The sequence below is a fragment of the Camellia sinensis genome, chromosome 4, assembly GCF_055761805.1.
Source record: "Camellia sinensis isolate YWXY chromosome 4, ASM5576180v1, whole genome shotgun sequence".
In the NCBI taxonomy this organism is placed as follows: domain Eukaryota; kingdom Viridiplantae; phylum Streptophyta; class Magnoliopsida; order Ericales; family Theaceae; genus Camellia; species Camellia sinensis.
In genome coordinates, this window is record NC_138964.1 from 95,398,310 (window position 1) to 95,422,879 (window position 24,570).

Sequence of the window (24,570 nt, forward strand, 5' to 3'; positions counted from 1 at the left end):
GTAGAGTGGTTCATCGCCACTCACCCCGTGAGGTGCTTTCTAAAGCGCCGCTAGGTTTGTTTATTGCATTCCTTAAACATCATGCATGTATTGCATTGTACCTATCAAGTTTCTTTCTCATTCATGCACGATATTGTATGTATGGTTCATTTGAAACTGGCACAACCAGGCGATATTGTATGTACAGTTCATTCAAAGAAGTTCTGTTTAAGATCATTCACTTAGTGTATCAATCACCCCTTATTTACTTTAGTGTATCCATCACACTTCATTCATTTAGTGTATCAATCACACTTCACTCTCTTTATTTACTTTAGTGTATCCATCACACTTCATTTATTTAGTGTATCAATCACACGTCACTCTCTTCATTTTCTCTAGTGTATCAATCATACTTCATTCATTTAGTGTATCAATCACACTTCACTCTCTCCTTTCACTTAGTGTATCAACCACACTTCATTCATTTAGTAACCACACTTCATTCATTTAGTATATCTATCATACTCTGTTCACATAGTGCATCTATCACACTTTGTGTTCATTTTTAGTATATCTATCATACTTGTTCACTTAGTGCATCTATCACACTTTGTGTCCATTTTTAGTGTATCTATCATACTTTGTTCACATAGTGCATCAATCACACTTTGTGTTCATTTTTTGTGTATCTATCATACTCTGTTCACATAGTGCATCTATCACACTTTGTGTTCACCTTTAGTGTATCTATAATACTCTGTTCACATAGTCCATCTATCACACTTTGTATTCATTTTTAGTGTATCTATCGTACTCTGTTCACATAGTGCATCTATCACACTTTGTGTTCATTTTTAGTATATCTATCATACTCTGTTCACTTAGTGCCATCTATCACACCTTGTGTTCACCTTTAGTATATCTATCATACTTGTTCACTTAGTGCATCTATCACACTTTGTGTTCACCTTTAGTGTATCTATCATACTCTATTCACATTGTGCATCTATCACAGTTTGTGTTCACCTTTAGTGTATCCATCACAACTGTTCACTTAGTGCACCTATCACACTTTGTGTTCACCTTTAGTATATCTTTCATACTTTGTTCACTTAGTGCATCTATCACACTTCGTGTTCACCTTTTCATGTATCCATCACACTCTGTTCACGCCTTCTACATCTATCACACTCCACTCACCTTGTGTATCTATCATACCTTGTTCACTTAGTGCATCTATCACACTTCGTGTTCACCTTTTTGTGTATCCATCACACTACGTCCGCTTTGTGTATCTACCACACATGCTCACCTTGTGTATCTATCACACGTTCGCTTTGTGTATCTATCACACATGCACACTGTATTGGCGGTGAGAATTGCAGTAATTCTCTTACACACTTTCTGCATGTAATGTAGTTAGATTTGTGTATTCTTGCTTAAAACTGTTGCATGTTATGCTTCGTTACAGCTGTCTTTGCATGATCATAAGCTATGTTCGGTACCATGCATTGTCCTTTGCATCTTGTCCCTGCTTACGGGCACATCTCTTTGATTATCTTGCTTGTTTGTCTAAGTCTTCGGCCTTGTCAAAAATAGGTTGTCTCTGGGCTTTGACATTCACTCCCGTTACTTACGACTTTCGAGTTCTGTCAAAGAGGGGCAACTGTAGACACCCCATTTTTGACCGACCTTAAGACTCAGACGTCATCGATTGAGCGCTCGGTGACGGCACATGTTGTGCTTGTTCTGAGGTAACGGAGTCTCAGCTGAGGGCCTTGCCTCCGAACTTCGGGACTCTTTTGTGCTTTGCCTCGGTTTGCAAACCAGGTTCTGTTTTCTCTTCCCGAAGGGAGGGAGAGGTCTCGTAGACCATCTCTCAGTGGCCGTAGGCTACGTTTCGTGGTCGTAGACTACTTTTCGTGGTCGTAGACCACTGTTCCTGTTTGGAGACCAGTTTTTGATTTCCGGAGCCGTCGGCCGTGCGCCTCGGTTCGGGAACGCCTAACTTTCTCCGTTTGCTCCAGTTTTTGGCACACACCTTTTTTGCTCTCTCTAGAGGGACACTGTGGCCCGGGAGACCACCTTTGTGGTTGCACGCCACTTTCGATGCTTAACAGTCAATTTTCGGGGCCTTCGGCCACATGTTTTGGCCCCTGAACCCTCGTTTTGCATCCATCTTGATTCAGTTTTTGCATGGACCCTATTTTCATTATTTGGAAGGTGGTACAATGGTGGGAGACAACCTTTTCTCCTTGGAGACCACCTTTCCCCAGTCGGCCGGTTTTCTTGTTAGGTAGCTGGTCTCCCTCACTTTTGGGTCATAATTGCTGGTCTCCCACCACACCACTAGCTTGCACTCACTTGGGAGACCACCAATCAGGGTTGCCGACCACATTTTGCTCACTAGAACCTTTTGAACTAGTTGGCCGACCACCTGAACTTGTCGGCCAACTTTCTCCTTTTCTGTCTCACTGAGTTGGTGCCAGTTGTGCCAACTGGAAGTCACAGACTGCATCCTCCATACACGTGTATGGAGGACTGGCAACCTTGTTTGGGCTTCTTAAAGAAGCTTGGCCCTTTGCTCTAAGCTTCTAAGAGAAGCTTGAACCCTTTTTAGCTTCTTGAAGAAGCTTGACCCTTTGGCCCTAGCTTCCTCAAGAAGCTTGACACTTTTTGCGATACCTTCCTCAAGAAGCTTGGACCTTTGCACAAGCTTCTTGAAGAAGCTTGGACCTTTGTTCCTCTATAAGAGAGACCCTCTCCCTCATTTGAAAAGGTTCAGATTTTTGGTCTAAGGCATATATACCTCTCTCTCTATATCTCTACATTCAAGATAAAAAAGGGCCTTGTTCTTTCACCATTGCATGTCAACACTTAGCCTAACACCTCCAACACCAACCTAAGCTTCTTGGAGGTCATTTGCAGAGGTTAAAGGCTGAGTTTTTGGTCCAAAGGTTGCTGGTCTTGCTGAGCTACAAGGGTAACACACTAGTTCCCTCTTTTTAGCATTGTTTTGATCCTTGTTTTAGCTATACTTGCAAGCATATTTGGTCTTTTTCATAAACTGAAAAAAGTCTTATTTTGAGGTCCTTAACATGTTTGTTTAAGACCATTTTTCTGTTGGGGGTCATCTACTCCCTTACTTGCTTCATTTCATCTTATTTTGAGCCATGCCTTAGGGCCTTTGCATTGACCTTTGTTTGGTCTTTTAGCCACTGAAATCCAGTGGATTTTCAGTGGCTATCATGCTCTTTTGAGCACCAAAATCAGAGAGGGGTGACCCCCTCACCCCTTGTCTTGTTTACTAGCATATTTGGCCTTACAAAGGAGCCCTTATTTGCATGCTTCCAAGCCATGTTTCAGGCCATTTTTCGTGGGTTTTAGGACCTGCATAGGCTCTTTCTAGAGCCCATTTTTCCATTTTGGGTGTCCATCTTGCATGTGTAGAACAACCCCCTTTATAGCCTATCAAAGGAGCCTATCATTCTTGCATGCATAGACCATGTTTCAGTGAGTTTTTGGGCTTTATTTGGCATGTCATACCTCTGAATTTTTCTGGTTTGGTGGCCACTTGATTGCCTCATATACTTTTAGTGCAAATCCTCTTTACTAGCTTGCATTGCATGCTATTTTGGTCCTTGATTCTAGCACTTTTTGGCTATGCTTTAAACTGATTTTGGGCATCTTTTGGACTGCCATAGCTCTATTTTTATGCCTCATGGTCAAATAATGCTTGCTATGCATGGTTGTAGTTCAATACCCTTGCCTAGCTTTGAGTTTTGGAGCCTATCGCATGCTTATGTTGAGGTGTTTCCATGTTTTGGGGCCATTGTGCATCATATTGCAGAGCTTACATGTATGCCATATTCCCACGTTTTTCACTCTTTAAATGCGTTTGATAGTCATGCTAGTTTGCCTCGTTTTTGGACCATTGCATGAGCTTTATTTCTATGCATGTTGAGCCATCATTTTAGGCCATTTTTCCATTGTCTTGGACCTGCCTAGGGTCTGTTTGGGGCTGGTTTTGCTATTTTTGCATTGCTTTGTGTACCTCTAGTGTAACGCACTTCACTAGTTTCGATATTCGGGCCATCTGGCATGCATTGTGTGACATATTTGCAGGATTCGGGACCATCTTGCATATCATTTAAGAACTGGAAAATGTATGATTGTATGCCATATTTCAACCCTTTCTATGCTCTGGTAGAGTGGCATTTGATGCCTTAGGTTCAGTCCCTTGCATCGGGCATGTTTGCATGAGTGTTCGTACCTTTCATTCCATCATGTTTGGCCATTGATTTGAGTGTGGCTGAGGTCCACTCATATTGGTTTAAGTCCATCTTGCATTGTGTATGCCATATTATGTCATGTGCATTGAGTATGCCATTGATAGTTCATAGCACTGCGCATGCTAGTTGCACCTTTGCATATCACTCCTTGCATGTTTGCGTGTCTTAGTTGCATTTCGTTTAGGATTGCATGCTAGTTGTTGCATTGTCTTTGCATGCCATGCGATTCTAGTTGTTGCATAGTGTTTGGAGTAGGGTTTAGTCCAAACACGGGAAACGAGGGACGTTTCGTACTCAAAGTGACGAAACGTGCTTCAATTCCCGGTCGCTAACACTCTTGACTATCCATGACAGAGTTGTTGGCTTTAGGTGTCCATTTGTACATTCATTTCATATTGAGTCGTGCAATTCGACTCCTCGGCCATCATGCATCGAGATGCGTGATTAGTGGCCCGAGGGTCGAGGACTACACTCCTTTGAGCTTGTGCAATGATGGGAGAGTGGTCGTGCACACATTTGTTGAAAATACCTTGCGATGCCTTGTCACACCCCAAACTCGCCCCTAAAAGTTCGGGAATGACCTATGCAGATACGAACACATAACCTGTTATACATAATATATGGGGCCTGAACAAAAGCATTTAATATTACAAAGTAACATAAAATAACATCCATTGAGCTAAAACTAACATGCCAAGATCACATACGTGAGAGCCATTTATCTATGTACATACCCATACATATAAATGAGCGTATATCCGAACATTGGTATAGAAAGGGATATATGCATACATTTTAACCTTAAGTAAATAATTAAAGTGCAAGCCATAATCTTAACAAAACTTCACATAAATGCATGGGCTTGGTCTGGGAGTCTGGGCATACTAAGGTTGACAATTGAAGGGTGAGCATCAAGGGTTAAGACGGACTTCCAAAGTAATTACCTAAAGAACAAACATAACACAAAGTGAGCGAAGCTCAGTGAATAATAGTACATAAATGATTCAATGCTCAACTTGAAGTATAATACATATCAATGCATACATAAATAAAGAGGGCATAAGGTTAATTGATTCTGCACTAATCTCATAACGGCCTTAGGCCCAGTCTTGAAACATAATGACTTAAAACATAATATCTTGAAACATAATGGCTTTAAGCCCTTGAACAGAGTGGCAATAGGCCCTTGAACATATTGGCATTAAGCCCTTGAACGTGTTGGCATTGAGCCCTTGAACTTGTTGGCATTGAGCCCTTGAACTTGTGTGCATGAACTCAAGAGGTGGCTCGCACGAATTCTAGAGGTGACTCTCATTGCAGCACTTAGTTCCGTACAACACTTTGTTTCATACTAACAAATCTTATAGATCATACAAAATGGCAATAGGCCTCATAACTTTCACAGAACAACTTTCAGCCTCATAACTTTCACATATGTATGGACTCAAGAGGTGGCTCGTACGGATTCTAGAGGTAACTCGCACTACAACACTTTGTTCCGTACAGCACGTTGCTCCATACCAAAAATACAGAATGGCCTCTAGCCTAATAGATCATATAGAATGGCCATAGGCCCAGATTGGCTTTAAGCCTAGCTCATATATGTATGGATTCGAGAGGTGTCTCACATGGACTCTAGAGATGGCTCACAATGTAGCACTTAGTTCCAAGTAGCACTTTGTTCCATACCAGTAATTAATAGGTCTTACAGACCAAACCATATATATCATGTCAAACCATAAACGGAAACAAATTCATACATATGCATTATACTTGAATCATAAACAGAAATCAGAATTCATACTTGATTATACTTGGCACTTCGCTAGCGCTAACAAATCAATATAAAGCATTCTTGTTAGTTCCATAAAGGAATCCCCCGATACTGAGAACTTATAACATACATGAACTTGTAACATACCTAAACTTGTGCATACTTGAACTTGTAACATACGTAAACTTGTAACATCCTTGAACCACAGTATTATTACCCCCGGGTAAGGGCCGTGTGCTACGGATGTCATGAGTACTTTACATATATGGACAACTGTTCATTAAGTCAAAACGTAACATATCAGAACATAGAACATTTCTTATTATATCATGTCATTATAGTACACTTAACAAAGACAGAACATTTTACATCATAACGTGAGTCGTATGACAAGGTCATTGATATTTAATTCTGTCTTCAGGTTGAGTCATCCGTAAGTCAATCCGCTGTTTATCATAATGCTTAGCAGGTATTAACGTATAAAACAATCCATGGTCTTAACTAATTATTCATTAACAAATGGCGTAGTTCACTTGATCTATTAATAGCATATAGAAGCATACACCTTTGTTTGATCGTTCGTATATGTTACCATAGTTGACTTGTACTTAACAGAGTACTAATGGTAGCCGTTACATCATTCACATGAGTTAATATAGTTAACTTAAGTTTAACAGGACATTCCTGATAATTATTAATGAGAGATTAGCACATTTACAGATTGAATGATTTCAGAGATACGTGAATACCATGGTTCCATAGTGCTTATACGTTCCCTTTGTTCATCATGAATCACTATAGCTATCTTGCAAATGACAGAATGTTAGTCTTCTTTGTCAACAGTAATACCGCTCAATAATGCCTCTAGATTTTCCAATCAACACATTGTTAACTTAATTACTTGCAAGGAACATCATATTAACGATAAAAACCATTAACGATAATTGAACGTACGACTACTGTACTACTACTCACAGTGATCAGCTCCCGGTAGTAATAGGACGATGTCCTCGTCTCGACCTACAAGCACAGTGCACAACACATAATATGAGATTATACTCGATCCTTTACTTATTCTCTTTTATCATTTAATCAATTAGCCATGGTGGTACCAAGCTCATTATTCCTTACTAAGTTATAATCCATGTCTCAGAAAACAGGAGAAATCAGTGGAAAATGAAGAAATGGTACAAAACTGGTTGACAGAAAGTAAATAGTCGTCACTAATTTGGGCATAACTATTTCTGTATTTAGAATTTCGGAGTGAGACTACTTCCATTGAAAACTAGACTTCTAGGGCTTGATTTTAGGCTCAAGAATCACTCAAAATGGAGTCCGGATGCAAAATATATGCTTGTTCAAAGTTACAAGGTAAAAGTTGAAACAGAGTCGGCCGCTCGTGCGCCCACTTTGGCCACTCGTGCGGCCCAATTCCGCTCGAGTGGAAGAACCCGGCCGCTCGAGCGCCCAAAAACAGAATGAAAACCTCTTTTTCTTCTTCATGTTCGCTTGTGTGGTGCCCATGGCCGCTCATGCGGTCTGGGCAAAAAACCAGTCCAAAATTCACACAAAACCCAACTTTGATCAATCTAACACAAACTAAAGCTCAAAATCACATGGAAACTTAATCATAAATCAACTAAAGTTCTTAATCACTTTGAATTCATAATTATAATCAATCATAATCAAATTCTATGGAATTTTAAAATTTCTCACACACACACACACACACACACACACACACACACACACATATAACCATTTGGTCATGAAATGAATTCAAGCTTAAGAATGCAATTCTCAGTAGATGATTCAAGTTAAATTTAAACAATCAATTAACCCCAAGCACACACACACAAGGCCACAATTACAAACCCTAAATGACATGAATCAAAAGAAAATTCTTATCCCACTCCATGACTTAGGTTAGACAAGATGAATTAAATTTATCTTGAGCTTGATTCTCTTAATTTCCTCTCAATCTCCCTTTTTCTTGATGAATTTCTCCTCTTCCCTTCAACCCTCTTCTTCTCTACGTTTTCTCTCTCCAGGGGATATTTTTAGGCAAGGTTCTTGACTCAAACATGTAAGGAACATAAATATATATGTATATCTAAAGGCAAATAAGGACAAAATTCAATCGTTTAATCATCCCAAATTGAAATTTCACAGAAAATCTCATTATAGCTTAAAAATCATGTGGATTCCAAATATCAAATCAATTCTGGATTATCACGCCTCTAAGGCTCTCAATTTCTGATTCAAACATTCTACTTGTAGCATATTTTTTTCCTTATTGAATACATACACATTCATAAACATAGGATTCACTTACTTAACTTAATTTAACATGGAATTTCACAATCAACATTTAAATGCATAGGACAAGGGACTGAAAATATATCAGAAAACATGTACAAGGGTCGGGTTATTACATGCCTCACTCTTGTTTTGTGTTGCAGAAAACCAGGAACAGGAGGCAGAAACTGGTCGGCCGACCAGCTTTTCTGGCAGGCCGACCACCCCTTTTGGGCCTCCACTACAAAGGGTGGTCGGCAGGTGGTCTCCATAGCCAAGGGCTGGTCGGCAGCCTTCCCATAGCTCTCTAGGGTGGAGTTTCAGCCTTCTGGAGCCTTGTGCAGTGCTCTGAGGTCAATTGCAAACAAAGGCAAGTCGGAGCATCGCAATGGATTTCCCGACAAAGCGATTCAAGCATGCATGCATTCATTCCCATCCAAGGCAGAGCTGAGGCAGTCCATTTCATGTAGCTTGCATGATAGTTTCATTGTTTGCTTAGTTAAATTTGTTAATTAGTCAGCGTTATGTAATAATTAGCTGTAATTTGTTATCCATTCGGTTGTGTATTATTAATTCGGACCCTCCGAGAGAGGGCAATGTTGTAATAAGTGTGCGTGTGTGTGATGTATGTCTTCCAACCCCACGTCTTTCTCCCTTTTATTTACCAGCTTATGATGGTTAGTTTTAGGGCATGTTTCAATTAGCATCTATATGTTCGCATGTTTGCATTCATTCATCTGTATTGAGTGCACCGGGCTCGGCGCATCATGTTAACTGCATCGTATTTCAATTTTAAGTTGAATACATGTTACCTGTAGCATCTCATAGGCCATCTTAGAATAGCCGAGCCTATCTTAGTTGCATTCTTGTATGTGTTGCATTAGGCATCTCAGCATAGTTAGGATTCATGCATGTTTTCTAATTAGCTTCTTTCTTTGGCTCGGAGTACTCGGTAAATATTTATGCTTTAGCATCCTTGCATGCGTGTGAGTGACTACCATGATAACATGCTTACCATGAGGCTATGTGCTTATGTGATTTAACTGCCTGAATGCCTGTGGGTGAAAGTTGGGTTTCTTGAATTGGAATGATTCATCGAAAACCCGTGTTTTAGCCTACTTGCGAGTAACAAACTTCAATCCATTTTCAAAACAAACGAATATGCGATGTTTTATTCCAACTTAGGCAATCTAGTCTATACTTGTTTTGCTGTGCGCATCACATAGGAATTCTTGGCTAATAAATCGGAATATGAGCACATGTGTTTTCAAAAACTTGATATCATGGTTAGTAGAGGCCGATCTTTGATCGGGCAAGCGGGGGTGCTCACGAAGTGACCTTCCCCAATCGTACCCAAGTTCCCGAGCCGAGACAACTTTGGTGATGACGGACACGTGGCCTTAGGCACGAGTCAAGGTTTCCTAAATTCCCCGAAAATAAAATATTTAGATGGCGACTCTGTATCTGGCAAAGCAGTCCATGTTTGGCACTTCTTTCTAAAAATCAGTTTTTCAAAACGATTTGGCAGATTTGGACTCTTTGATGATTCATCGGTCTTGCATTGCACTCTGCGAGATTAGATACAGGACCGTGACATTGAGTCCTAAACTATAGTAAGCCCCAATGAACAAAACGGGATTCCCTCCCGGGACGTTCGGGGACGTCTACAGCATGGCAATACATTTGCAAGAAAATGTTGTGCAACTGCACCCCTTATCATGTTTGAAGCTCAAAGGAGTGTAGTGCTCAGCCCTCGAGCCATCAATTACGTATTTCGATGCATGATGGCCAAAGAGGCCGAGTTGCACAAATCAATGTGAATGAAATGCACAAAAACACATAAGGGAACTTAACCTCTGTCATGTTTGACCAAGAGGCAAGGCATGCACAATGATGCAATGTAACAAGCATGCAAACAAAGCTAATGTAATAAGCATGCGAAATGCCATGCAACCAAAACATGCAAACATGCAATGTACCAAGCATGCAATAACAACAAAATGGAACAGGCATGTAACAGCATGCAAAGACAAGCATGCAACAACATGCAAAGATGGACTTAAACCAAAATGGACAGACCTCAATCATGCCCAAATCAGTGGCCAAAATGATGAATTGATGACATGAAATACAAGACAAGCATGCATGCCAATTGGCCTAAGAATTAAGGCATAAAGAAGACAACTATCAAGAGCACTTAAAGAGTGAAAAGCATTCAAGTGTGACAACACTACATGCTCTGAAATGATGTTAGGAATGATGCCAAATCACACACATAACACAAGCATAGCATGCAGGAAAGCTCAAAGCTTGAAACTAGCGATGGGACTTGAGCCATGGCCATGCAAAACAAGCCCTAAAGGGCCAAGGGCAACCAAAATAGTCCCAGGGCAAGTCAAGATAAGACCCAAAACATGCCTGAACCTAGCCAACACAAGCTAGAACAAAAGACCAAAAGCATGAAGCATGAAAGGCTAACAACGGGTGTTACACTACACCTATTAAAACCAAACTTGGCATGACTTAACCAATAAAAATCAAAGTTATGGCATGTCAAAATAAGCCCAAAAACCCATTGAGATAGCATCCTAAAGGCCTAAGCATAGAGGCATGCACAATGATCCACTCTTAACGCATAAAACACCAACTCTCCTAGGCATTAAAAGAGTGACAAGCACAAGTGTATGACCATGAAACATGCTCTGAAATATCATTTCAAATGATGCCAAATCATGAAAATGGTCCAAATAATGCAAGCTAATGACTTGGACACTCAAAACTAACAAGCTAGAATGCACTATGGCTGTACAAAGCATGGCATGCATGACCAAGACAACACAAATTAGAGCTTAAGCATGGTAAAACAAGGCTAAAAGCTTTTTTGAGTTGAGCCAAAACATGCAAGAATGATGGTCTAAACACAAGATGCATGTTAAGGCAATAGAGAAGATTACAATGCAAGTGCATGGTGCATGCAAGAGGCTATTAAACCAACCTTAGACAGAGGTATAACATGGAAAAATAACACCAAATACTTGCTGAAATGGGGCCAAAACATGCTAAGCAAATACGCTACTATTGTGAGCCATTTATACTAGCATACAAAACAGAAGGAGAGGGGATGAGCTTCTCCTCTTTGGGACCTCAAAACCACCTTTCCATCACTGAAAATCCTCTGGATTTCAACGGTAGAAAGGTCATGCAAAGGCTAGAACAAGAGCCAAAAGGGATGACTCAAAACAAGGCTAAACATGACCTAAGAGGGGGTAGACTACCCCCAACACAAAAGTGACCTTAAACAAACATCACAAGCATGAAAAATCAAAACTTTTTACAGTAGAAAGTTAATCTTAAATCAGCATGCAAATAGATCTAAAGCTTAAGACAAAATAAGGGATTAAAAAGTAGTTTCTCACCCTTGAAGAACACCTTCAAGAACACAACTCCAGCAGGCTTTCTGAGCTTGAACCAACCCAAAAACACTAAAACCAACTCCTCAGTACCTCAACAACAAAAGGATGGTGTTCTAGTAGGTGTTTGTGTGCAATAGTGTGAAGGATTTACACTTTTGAGCACAAACAAGGGCAAATGGAGATAAAGAGGTAAAATATAGAGACAGAGTGATATATGTTTTGTATCTCCAGATTTCAGAACTTCTGGAAAGAGAGAGGGGTCTCCCTTCTTATAGAATTTCAATTCTCAAGCTTGTTGAACACGCTTGAGTCTTGATGCAATCCCTCCATACACATGTATAGAGGATGAGAATTGTGCTCACCAGCTGTCACAGTTGGCACAAAATATCTGCAAAAAGCAGATGAAAAGGTCTTGGCTAGAAAATTTGGCCGATCGGCCAACACTTATGGCCAATAGCAAGAAAACAAGGCCGATGGCACAAGGCCTTAGCCAATGGGTTGTAGGGATGGCCAACAAGTCACCCTCTTCCCTCAGAAGCAAAACCACAAGTCCTTGGTTCACAATCAAGCACAAAACAGACAAGCTGAGAGATCCTAAGGCAAGGCGCGCAGTCGAGACCTTCGGGAACTCAAAATGAACGCGAGCATGGATGATCATCGAGTGTTCAAACGATGATGTCCAAGTCTTGAGGACGGTCAAAAATGGGGTGTCTACAGTTTTCCCTCTTTGACAAAACTCAAAATTCATAAGATGACGGGAGTAAATGTCAAAGCCCAGAGACGACCCATTTTCGACAAGGCCGAAGACTTAGACAAGCATACAAGATAACAATGATATGCGCCCGTAGGCAGGGGCAAGATGCAAAATGACATGCACAATGCCAAACATAACTTATGATCATGCAAAGAGAGCTGTAATGAAGCATTTATGCAAAATAAATATAACAGTTTAAGAAAGCGAATAAGAAAGAGATAGTCCTGCGCATTTCAATACAAAGGATGTAAGAAAATTACGCAATTCTCACTGTGTCTCACGCGGAGTACAAAAAGCGACTACCGAGGACAACCGGAGTCTCAAGCACAATATCTTCAACGTAGCACACACATGAGAGGAAATAGAGCATCTCTCAGCGTGGCACATGCACGAAAGGAAAGAGAGCCTCTCTCAGCGTGGCACACGCATGAGAGGAAAGAACTATGCAAGAAAGCGCAGTCATCCAAACGCGTGTCAAATGCGAGAGGAGAGAGATACGTCCAAACGCATGCCAAATGCATGTGGAGAAGGGTTGCGCAAGAAAGCGCGATGCACTTAACAGTGCGGGTACGTCCCAACGCAGAACGCGAGTGGAGAAAGGGTACGGCTAAACGCGGCACCCGAGTGGAGAAGGGGTACAGCCAAACGCGGCACGTGAGTGGAGAAGGGGTACGTCCAAACGCATGCCAAATGCGAGCGGAGAAGGGTTGCGCAAGAAAGCGCGATGCGCTTAACAGTGCAGGTACGTCCAAACGTGGCACGCGAGTGCAGAAAGGTAGTAGTCAAACTGAACAAGAACTTCTCTTGAATGAACCGTACATACAATAACGTGCCTGCAAAAGAAAGAAATTCAATAGGTACAATATAGCAGAAATACATGTTCAATGTTAGATCAAGATAACATTTCAATATGAGATAAACACATGCATATACAATGCGAGTGAGAAGGTGCATAGTAATGCAAGTGAAAAGATGCAAGACAATGCAACTAGAACTAGCATAACAATGCAAGTAGAACATGCTTGACAACGCAAGCAAGGGGTGCATAACAATGCAACCTAAGTAAGCATGACAATGCGAAAAAGGCATGTGCGACAATGCAAGCCAAGTGGCATAAACACTTGTAAGTAAAGCATGCACAACAACGCAAGCATCGGTGTGCAACAATGCAAGAAAAAGCACAAACACATGTATGTAAAGCATGCGCGACAACGCATACAATGTTTGTGACAATGCAAGAAAGGCATGCGCAACAACGCAAGCCAAGGGGCATAAACACATGTAAGTAAAGCATGCGCGACAATGCAAGCAATGTGTGTGACAATGCAAGAAAGGCATGCGCAACAACGCATGCCAAGGGACATAAACACATGTAAGTAAAGCATGCGCGACAACGCAAGTAATGTGTGTAACAATGCAACAAGAAAGAGAGGAACATATTCAACGGAAGCATGGTAAAGGCACGTTATTCGCGATGTTGAGATGCAACTTCAAAACAAGACGAAGCATGCTCAATGCAAGAGCGAAAAAGACGTATAACAAGCGCGCTTATTCCAAACATAACAAAACATTGTAATGCAATATATTCAAAGCAATTTTCGAATCTCGTAATATACAAAAGGATACGAAAAAGGATACATCTCTCAAGAAAGTGCAAGAAAGTACACTTTTGAAAAGTGTACTTTCTTGCACTTTCTTGAGAGATGAGGGTACCAATTAACAGAACTGACCCAAACAAGGGCATTGGAGGTGCATCGACCACAAGGGGAGGCCATCGGCCATCCATCGGCCACAAAAGGAGATCATCGGCCAACAATTTAGCCAATTAGCTAACAATTTGGCCGATCGGCCAAAAGTGGCAGATTCGGAGCAATTTTGACATTTTGCCTCGGGTCTTTAAATATAGGGTTCCAAACCCTATTTCCTCACTTCTCCTTAGCCGAAATTCCTTGCTTTCTCTCTCTAGGGCATTTTCCTCCCTTCGATCCGAGTTTTTCCTTTGTTTTTGAGCCTCCCGCAACTTCCGATTCGCGAAAACCTCTTCGTTCCAAACACTTTGAACCGAACAAAACACGATTTCAGTGCCACATTCCTGATTTCCACCACTTGGGGTTTGTTTCCTCCGAGTTTACCTTGATTCCGTGCCCTCTTCTGAGCCTTGTCATTTTCCTTCATTTTTCACCCCTCGGGGTTGACTTTCAGTTGACTTTTTGCATTTTCACCCATTTTTCATATCTTTGACCACTTTTGCACCCTTCTCGAGATGACGGACAATATTTCACGGGATGGGACTCCCCAGAGATGGACACAGATCCCGAGGTCGAGCTCCTACCTCTTATTGTTCGACCTTTCGACCCAACGACATACCGGCCCGCGATACACGCACTGCCTCCCGATAGCATCCGCCAGTTCAGGAGCTACGCACGAGGTGCGCCATTGGAGCTCCAGCTACGTGAGCTGGAGTCGCACCTTTCTTACGACGCCGCTGAGGTGTACTCTTTCCCTCTTTTACTTTCTGCAATGTAGATCAAATATCTTGAATAACCAATATTGTTCTTTAACTGATCATCACAAACACACTTGTAGATCACATACTTAGTTCACCGTGAGCACACACCCACATCCGATATCTGTGTAAACTCGAACACATGCTCACACACTCATTTTCATCAATTTTGAACGCATTCAAACACTATATTTCTAACACTGCTTCGCATCTGTTTGTCTTAAACAGAGGGAGATTCCCATGCCTTTCGGGGGTATGGGAACACCATCACCCAAGGTTGGTACATGGAGTTGCCCGACGCGGTTTGCCATGTCGTCGATCAGGCCAGCTTCGGCACTTTCTGCATGGGACTCTCGCGCCTCACTACGAGTAAGCCCCTTCTTTGTGCGCTGGTAGAGAGGTGGTGGGACACCACCAATTCCTTCCACCTTTCTGCTGCAGGGGAGATGACGATGACTCCCTTCGACTTCCCTATGCTTACCGGCATCGGAGTAGGGGTTGATCCGATTCCCTTCGACACCGATATGGGCGAGTGGGATGCTGCCCAGATCTACTTACTTGGCGCTCGGCCACCTCTCTCCCAGCCAGGGTTCGTGAGGTATTCTTCGTTCGAGGACCAGTTTCGGATACAGGCACCTACAACCAGCGAGGAAGTGGAGCAGTATGCTCGAGGATTCGTCATGTTCTTACTGGGAACCACCTTATTCGCCGATCGGGCAAACACTGTTGCCCTATATCTGCTGAGTCAACTGGTTGACGTGACGAGGATCCGGCGCTACGACTAGGGTGGCGCAGGCTTGGCCACGCTCTACGGATACATGAGCTCTTCATCCCGCCGCAACAGACATTTGCTCGGAGGCTACTGGCGAGCCTAGGAGGTACATTTTGCCTTTCTGTTTTACAATTCTTCTTTACGCTATTTGTACACCACACACACTGCATACACGCAATCTGCTTTACACTGGTTGTACACTGCACACACTGCACAATACACTGCATACTATTCTCTGGTTTCTACATTATCTGCGTACTGTCTTACTGATAGGCATACTCGTTGTTGCTCTTTTGCATTCTACAGTTGTGGGTTATGCCTACTTTTCGAGGCTTGCTCCAGTATCGGACCTAGAAATGCCCCATGCTGTCCCATACTCTCATCGGTTCAATGTGAGGTGTGAGCGGAGGCCGCGGGAGTCTTTCCTGTTCTTTCGCAGATACTTCGACGCCATTACCGCAGCAGAGGTATTTCAAACATTACAGTTCATTTAAGCTTTGCTCTATATTGTACTTTCAACAGCAGATAACAAACTGTATATCATTTGCAGATTACCTGGCAGCCTTGGGCTGCGTTGCTTGATGTAGCCAGAGACCAGTACAGGGGTGCTCGGGAGACTGCCCGATTTCGAGTCTTGTTGGAGGGTCCGGCCTGCCGGGTCTGGTATTTTGGAGAGCGCTTCCTGCATCAAACCCTTGGCTTACTAGAGCAGATAGTCTTGAGGCCGCCTCCTATCCATACGAGGGCCACCGAGAGGTACACCCTGCAGGAGATGATGGATTACACGATTGGCTGGAACTCAGACTTCTTCAAAGATGAGGGCGACTACATCGAGTTCATCCAGACTTATCTCATACGGCCTCTGACTAGTGCTCGTCGAGCCGAGAGGGAGAGGCCTGCAGCCCCTGTGGGAGGAGCAGAAGTACTGAGGGCGGCTTAGGCTCGTGACAGGAGTGGGTCCCAGAGGGGATGCGGAGTGGAGTGGCCAGAGTTGCCCACCACCATGACATGCCAAGGACAGGGTGGGGAGACCTATCAGATGCCCATCGCTTCTCCTCCAACTGATCATGAGCTCGTTGGAGCTCGCGACTCGACCCTGGTATGTACTATACTTTGCATTCTGTATGGTCATTTCATTTCATTTGATATCCCGCAGAATACTAATCACTTCAATACTTTTGCAGGCTTTGATTGAGTACACTAGACAGTCACTGGAGCTGACGACCTCGGTGATGGGGATGCTACAGAGGAGCATAGACCTACTGAGCATTTACGGTATCCCAGTAGGTTCCTTCAACCTCAGTCCCGAAACTTTGCATAATCTATTCCATACATGATCTAATACATTACATTATCAATACGACACTTGATACACTGCACTCACATACCACTCACGGCACTGACACACTGTATCTCATACACTGCTCACGGTACTGACACACTGTAATCATACGCTATATTTGATACCATACTCAGCTTCGCATAACATAACTGATGCATTTGCCAAATTGTTCTTTTCAGGCCCCATTCCAGATACCGGCAGCAGCGAGTGCCCCAGCAGGACCATCTGCACCTGCCCGAGGAGCAGGGGGAGTCGGACGAGGGATGACGATACACAGCCAGGGTAGACATAGGCGTACTCGTATCGAGGCCAGTTCGCGGGAGCCTATTCCAGATGACGATGAGTCTGATACAGAGGCAGGGTCATCTAAGGATGAGGCTAGGGATGGCTCAGATTCAGACTCTGACGGTGGAGATCCTAGACATTCGTCCAGGAAGATGACCAGGACGGACTCCCGCACTTGAGGCGACCGGCGCCGATCTAGACATTTTGCTGCTTTTCTTTTTTGCTTTATTTTTCTTTTTACTAGTAGTTTTTCACATTGTAGTGCCTCAGGCAGGTTTTATTTTCTTCAAAAGTATGTACTTTTTGCAAAGGAAAATATGATGGAATGAAACAACTCTTTTGTTGAAAAAGTGTTACATTTGTACATTCTATGCATCGCATCGCATCACATCACATTACATAACAATGTAAATGAGATTAAACTTTGTTTTGAAAACTAAATACTCGAATTGCAATTAATCAGGTAGTGAACCAACTAACAACAAAACAACTTGATAAGCAAAGCAAAGAACTTGACAAGCTAACCAAATGTAAATACAACTCGATAAGCAAGACAAGGACTAAAGAACACAAAATACAACTCGATAAACAAAAGTACAACAACTCGACAAACAAATTGAACTAACGCAGCTGCGACTTCGCAAAATCATCACCGAAAGGCATTTGAAGTGGAACCAATCACAAGTTCTCAACATCTCCAACTCATATACTGCTCAGAGAACAGGAGGAGAGGCCATCGGCCAAGGTGAGAGGCCATCGGCCACAAGAAATGGCCATCGGCCATCATTACGAGCTGATCGGCCAAAAAAGATGGTCGGTCAGCACTCTTTTTGGCCGATCGGCCAAAAATGGCAAGAACTTCCAGAATGCTGCCACCTGTCTTCCACTCAACACCTTATCTTCTATAAAAGCTTCAGCTTCGTAGTTTTCTCCATTTCAGCTCAGTTTTTTGCACCGAATTGAAGCATTTCTTGTCCAAAATCTCACAAATTGGATCGCCAAGTTGGATGGCTCGAAAAAGCTGAATTTCTGGGATTTTGGCATAAATGCACTATTCACGTTGAGTCGCACCCCGCTGCATTTTCCGTTCCTTCATGCCGTGGCTAGGTTTTGGAATCTAGTAACACACGTCTTTAGCTTTGGCGGACAAGAGATGTGTCCCACTTTCGAGGACTTCTAAGCTTTAATGGAATCCGAGCGCGATGAAGAAATCTTCCCTCAATTCCGCTTCGGCTACGTCCAAGTCTTAGGACGATTATGCGGCCTTACTTTGTATGACGCTCGGTCATTGATTCACGATAGAGAGCTGGACATTCCGAGCTTGATTCCTCAGTTCTCTGATGCCGGTGACCGTGGCGATCATCATTGGCAGGGTTATCGGCGACATGCGGTTTGCCTGTGCATGTTGTCTCATTTCTTGCTTGCCCCGAACTTTGGAGGGTTTAGCACTCGTTTGATTGAAGTCCCTGAGGGCTTAAAAGAGGGCAAAAGCTGCATCGCCATGACGCTAGCTGAGACATTGATGGGTTTGGACACTTTTCATCGTCGGGAGACGACTAGATTCGCGGGGAGTCCACTACTATTGCAGGTAATGTTTCCCACCCCATCTCACATATATTTCTCACATCACTCGGCCCTCAGGCTCGGTTTTTCTCTCAAAACCCTTTCTCACTTTTTCTCTCAACGTATACCTCTCTATTCTTTAATCTCTCATTTTTCATCCCTCTCCAGGTATGGTTGATGGACAAATTGAAGGTTATGGACTCATGCCTAGCATATTCAGCTCGCAACTATTTCTTCCGACGACGTCTAGTCGATGCCCCTAATGAGGGATGGTGGTGCGACTGAATGTGCAACTTGTCTGCTCTCGACATTGCTTAGCGTTGCCCCTAGCTTAATTTACTGATGATGAGCTACAGCATGATCCGCCAGCCCGGGATTTAGTTGATCGGCCTAACACAATGTGTCTTTTACTTCCCATTCCAATTCTAGCGCCAGTTTGGGCATGATTAGACTTGCCCAAAAGATTGAATAGAGTACCCTGCGGCGTTTCCAGTCCGAGGCGCACAGCTAGCTCGGTATGCCACAGCATGGAGGACGAGAGAGCTTCTGGCCCCTGTTCCAATTTTCAGTTGCACCCTCTCTGATGAGTGCATAGCTTGGCTTGATAAGGAGGTGCAGATCGGGCCCACTTTGGCATCAGAGGCTTCCACAAGCTCTGAGAGGAGACGCAGGAACACCTGACTATGCTCCGAATTTATTTCCTTTAATCAGTACTTTCAAGTTTTCTTCATGAATGTAATAAAAGCAACTTCAATTTATATTCAAGAGTAAAACTCTGTATTGAAATCAATGTAATTGAAGGTTGTGGGTACTGAAAATTTTCTGTTTGGTCCAAAAATGGTCTAAGTTGTAGAAAGATTAATTTGAGCAAAATCAACTTTTATTAAAACTTTTCAAAACCATTTTTGATATGGATCAAAACTGGACACGCCTGAGATCTGTCACTGAGATGCACAACCCCTGATCCCAGCAACTAGAAAGTTGCCCCTAGTCTGAATAGCACTGCATCTGGAGATCACAACCAAGCTCTTGAATGCAAAATAGACAAAGATAACCAACAAGATCACACGGACAAAGTTGATCGGGGAAGTGTTTTTGGCTGGACTTCAGGATGAAGTTGCCTACGTATCCCAAAGAATGGGAATCAAGCCTTACGTAGTTAGGCTTGCGTCCACTCGTGTATTAATACTCTCCTTTTGTGCTCTAACTTTTGCCAAGGCCACCCTTTCTGGGTTTTCAACCTTGCGAGCTCAGTTTTTATTATTTCAAATTTTCTGTGCTCTAACTTTTGCCTAGGTCGCCCTTTCGGGTTTTCGGCCTAGTGAGCCACTCAGGGATAGTATTTCTTCAACTTGTCCATGTTGATCGGTTGGGAGAACTCTAGGCCATCTAGGTCCATCAGAACGACAGCTCCACCCGACCAGATAGACTTAATGATGTAAGGACCAGTCCAATTGGGTTTGAACTTGCCCCTAGGGTCGTGGATGGGAGCTCGGTTGTCTTTGAACACCAAATCTCCCTATTTCAAATTCCTGGACTTAACCTTCTTGTTGAAAGCCCTGGCGATTCGTCGTTGATAACCTTGAACACGGTACAGTGCTTTCAGCCTTCTCTCGTCAAAGAGCATGAGTTCTTCGAACTTGCTTTGCTGCCAATCTGCCTCAACAATCTGACACTCAGCTAATACCTGCAATGACAGAACCTCAACTTCGATAGGTAGAATAGCCTCCATCCCATAAACCAAGGAATACGAAGTCGCCCCAGTAGAAGTTTGAATTGAAGTCTGGTAGACCCACAGAGCAAACGACAACTTATCTGGCCAGTCCCGGTAGGTTTCCACCATCTTCTGCAGAATTTGCTTGATGTTCTTGTTGGCGGCCTCAACTGCTCCGTTGGTCTGCGGCCGATATGTAGACGACTTATGAAAAGCCACGTTGTACTTGTCCAACAAGTCGATCACCTCCTTCTTGAAGTGGGAACCATTATCTGAAATAATCTCATTTGGGAACCGATAGCGACAGATGATGTTGTTCCTGACGAACTTAGCAACATGCGATGCCTTCAACACAGCATAAGATTGGGCCTCAACCCACTTCATAAAATAGTCTATCACGACCAGAATGAACTCATGCCCATTGGACCCCTTCAGAGTGACATCAAATCCCCAAGACTGAAAATGGCCATGGCGAAGTCATGTTGTACAGCTTTGACGGCGGAATGTTCATGCGGTTTGCATGGGTCTAGCATTTGTGGCATCGCCGGACAAAGCAAATACAATCCTCCTCCATGGTGGACCAGTAATAACCCTGTCTTAGGATCTTCCAGGCTAACATCACCCCGTTGATGTGCACTCCGCACTCTCCTGGATGGATGGCCTCCATTAGGCGCTTTGATTCTTCGGCATCAACACACAACTTATGCATCCTGAGATGACCTCTCTTGTACAGTTTTCCCCCGCAGACGATGAACTGAGTAGCCATTCTTCAAATTGCCTTCTTATCTTTGTCATTTGCCCCTGGTGGATACGCTTCTTTTTCCAAGAAATTCTAGACATCATAACACCAGGGATTCTCATTTTGTACCTCATCTATGGCAGCAATCAGCTCATAGGTCGGCACAAATTTCTGTTCGATGATGATCGGACACATCCGCACTCCAAAAGGGATGTCTATCATAGAAGATAGAGTTGCTAGTGAATCAGCGAACTTGTTGTTCTCTCTTAACAGATGAGCGAAGTTTAGCTTCTCAAACCGAGGAATCAGCACGTCCAAGGTCTGGTGGTAGATTCTCATCTTTTCTTCTTTAACTTTCCAATCTCCTTTAGCTTGAGATACAACAAGGTTCGAGTCCCCAATGACGTCCAACCATTTTGCCCCTAGTTCTAGGGCGGCTTCTAGTCCAGCAACACATGCCTCGTACTCTGCCTCATTGTTTGAGACTTTGAACCGGATTTTAAATGCTAAAGGTATGAGGGAATTGTCAGGTGCTATCAGCAACACCCCTATCCCATACCCGTATTGGTTTGACGCTCCGTCAAAGTAAATCGTTCAGGTCTCTTCTTCGACATGCAGAATGGCCTCGTCTGGGAACAGATACTCGACTGCTTCATCCCTTTCCACTGGGTGATCGGCTAGGAACTCCGTTACTGCTCTTCCTTTCACTGACTTACACGTCTATATTTCAGATCAAATTCGAAAAGCAGAAGCAACCAAAGGGCTAGCCTACTCGTAAGTGCCAGTTTCTTGAAGAGATATTTGATGGGATCTAATCTCGAAACCAATATTACATAGTGAGCTAACAGGTAGTGCCGCAGCTTCCTGGTAGCCCATACCAAGGCCAGATAAGCCTTCTCCAGCGGAGTGTAGCGAGTCTCGTAATCCAGCATTTTCTTGCTCAGGTAGTAGAGAGCTCTCTCCACTTTGTCCTCAGACTCCTGTGCAAGCATGCAGCCCATTGTAGTTTCAGTCACTGAAAGGTATAGAATCAACAGTTTTCCTGACTCAGGTAGTGATAACATAGGTGGGTTCTGTAAATATTGCTTGATCTGTTCAAAAGCAACTTGGCATCGGTCGTCCCATTAGAATTTCTTTCCTTTCTTCAGGAGACGAAAGAGTGGTTCACGAGTCAAGGTTAATTTTGCGATAAACCGTCTTATGAATTGCACTTTACCTAGAAAGCCTCGCACCTCCTTTTCAGTCCTTGGTGGTGGCATTTCTAAGATGGCCTTGATTTTGGAAGTATCGACCTCGATACCTCTCTGTGTGATCAAGAACCCCAGGATTTTCCCTGCTATAATACCGAACGTACACTTCTGAGGATTTAGCCAGAACCGAAACTCCCTGATCCATTGAAAGAATTTCTGCAAGGCGGTGTAATGGCCCTCTCTTTCCTTGGACTTGACAATCATGTCGTTCACGTACAGCTCAACCTCTTTATGGATCATGTCATGCAAAATTGTGGTCGCAGACCGTTGATATGTACCTCCGGCGTTCTTTAGCCCAAACGGCAACACCATATAACTATAGGTCCCCCACGAGATGGTAAAAGTAGTCTTCTCCCGGTCTTCGGGTGTTATCAATATCTGATTGTAGCCTGAAAACCCATCCATGAATGAGAGCAACGCATGCCCAGCAGTAAAGTCCACTAATTCGTCGATATGCGGCAGAGGAAAGTCGTCCTTCGGACTGGCTTTGTTCAAATCCCTGAAATCCACACATACCCGAATTCTGTCGTCCATCTTCAGCACTGGAACTATGTTGGCCAACCAAGTTGGGTATTCAGATACCAGCAGGAACCCTACGTCAATTTGCTTAGTGACCTCTTCTTTGATCTTGATAGCCCAGTCCGAGTAGATCTTTCTGGGCTTCTGCTTAACAGGTCGGGCCTCTAGGTCAAGAGGGATCCGGTGCTGTACAATCTCATGATTGATTCCAGGCATGTCTTCGTAGGACCACGCAAAAAAATCTTTGAAATCTTTTAACAAAGCGACTAAGCGCTCGCACTCTTCCGAAGACAACGTGGACCTGATCTGGACCTAGCGCGGGTCCTTCTCAGTACCAACATTAATTTGGGTGATTTCATCAACCAGGGGTTTTACAAACATCTCCTACTCTTGATCTAGCAAATATTTCAAAATCGGCGGAATTTCTTCCTCATCGTTTTCATCGAAATTTTGAAAGTCTGAATTAATGCAATAAATTAAAGGCACATAAAAGTACTCTAAGGCCACAGCCATTCCATTCTCATTAATCACTTCCAAGTCGCCTGATTCCTCTATTACAACAAACTCAAAGGAAAAAGAAAAAGAGGACCTAGACAGGACTGTGGCATCCGGGTTGCCATCCCCAGGAATACCGAATTCAGACTTAGACGAGCTGGAACCTAATTCCGACTCCACAAACTCAGTGGAATCAGATTCCGGCTCACTACCTGACCTGGTGCTGCTCGAAAAGAATCCCTCCTCGTACTGCTAGACGAGAGAGGGTGCGATGGACGCATCTAGAATGCTTGAAGATGGGCTCGCAGCCACTTCATTCCCAATCATGGACATTGAGTTATCCGCCAAGCACTCATGTACGATCGGAGGATCTGAAAGTAGACAAGCCAGTGCTACCCCCATTTCAATCTCAGTGCTCTTAGAATCCTTTTCCTTACACTGCTCAGCCTCAGCTAATGAGTCTATCTGTTCTTCGGTAACATCATCCCCAGACAATTGTAAATCGAAAAAGATCTCAAATCCCAGCAGGCGCCTCTTCTCTGCGTTTAGCCATGGCTCTGGGAAGCCGCAGAATGGAAAGTCTTCCCCCTCCAAGACAAAGCGTCCGTTCAGGGTGCCCTGGATAGGCCGATGCATCAACTCATAATGCTTCCCAGTCTGCTTGGCTCTGACTCTTCCGGCCATCTCTTTGCCTTTCCTCACCTAGCCCTCTTTGGTAGGCAGATAGCCTAAGCCCTTTGCAGGTTACGCGGCACTTCGGCTGATACTGTAATGCCCTTCCGGCCACTTTTTCCTAGTCCCATTCCAGGGATATGTTGGAGCTTGTTCATAAGGTACACTGACTGTGCGCTAACATATAACCCCTCATCAAC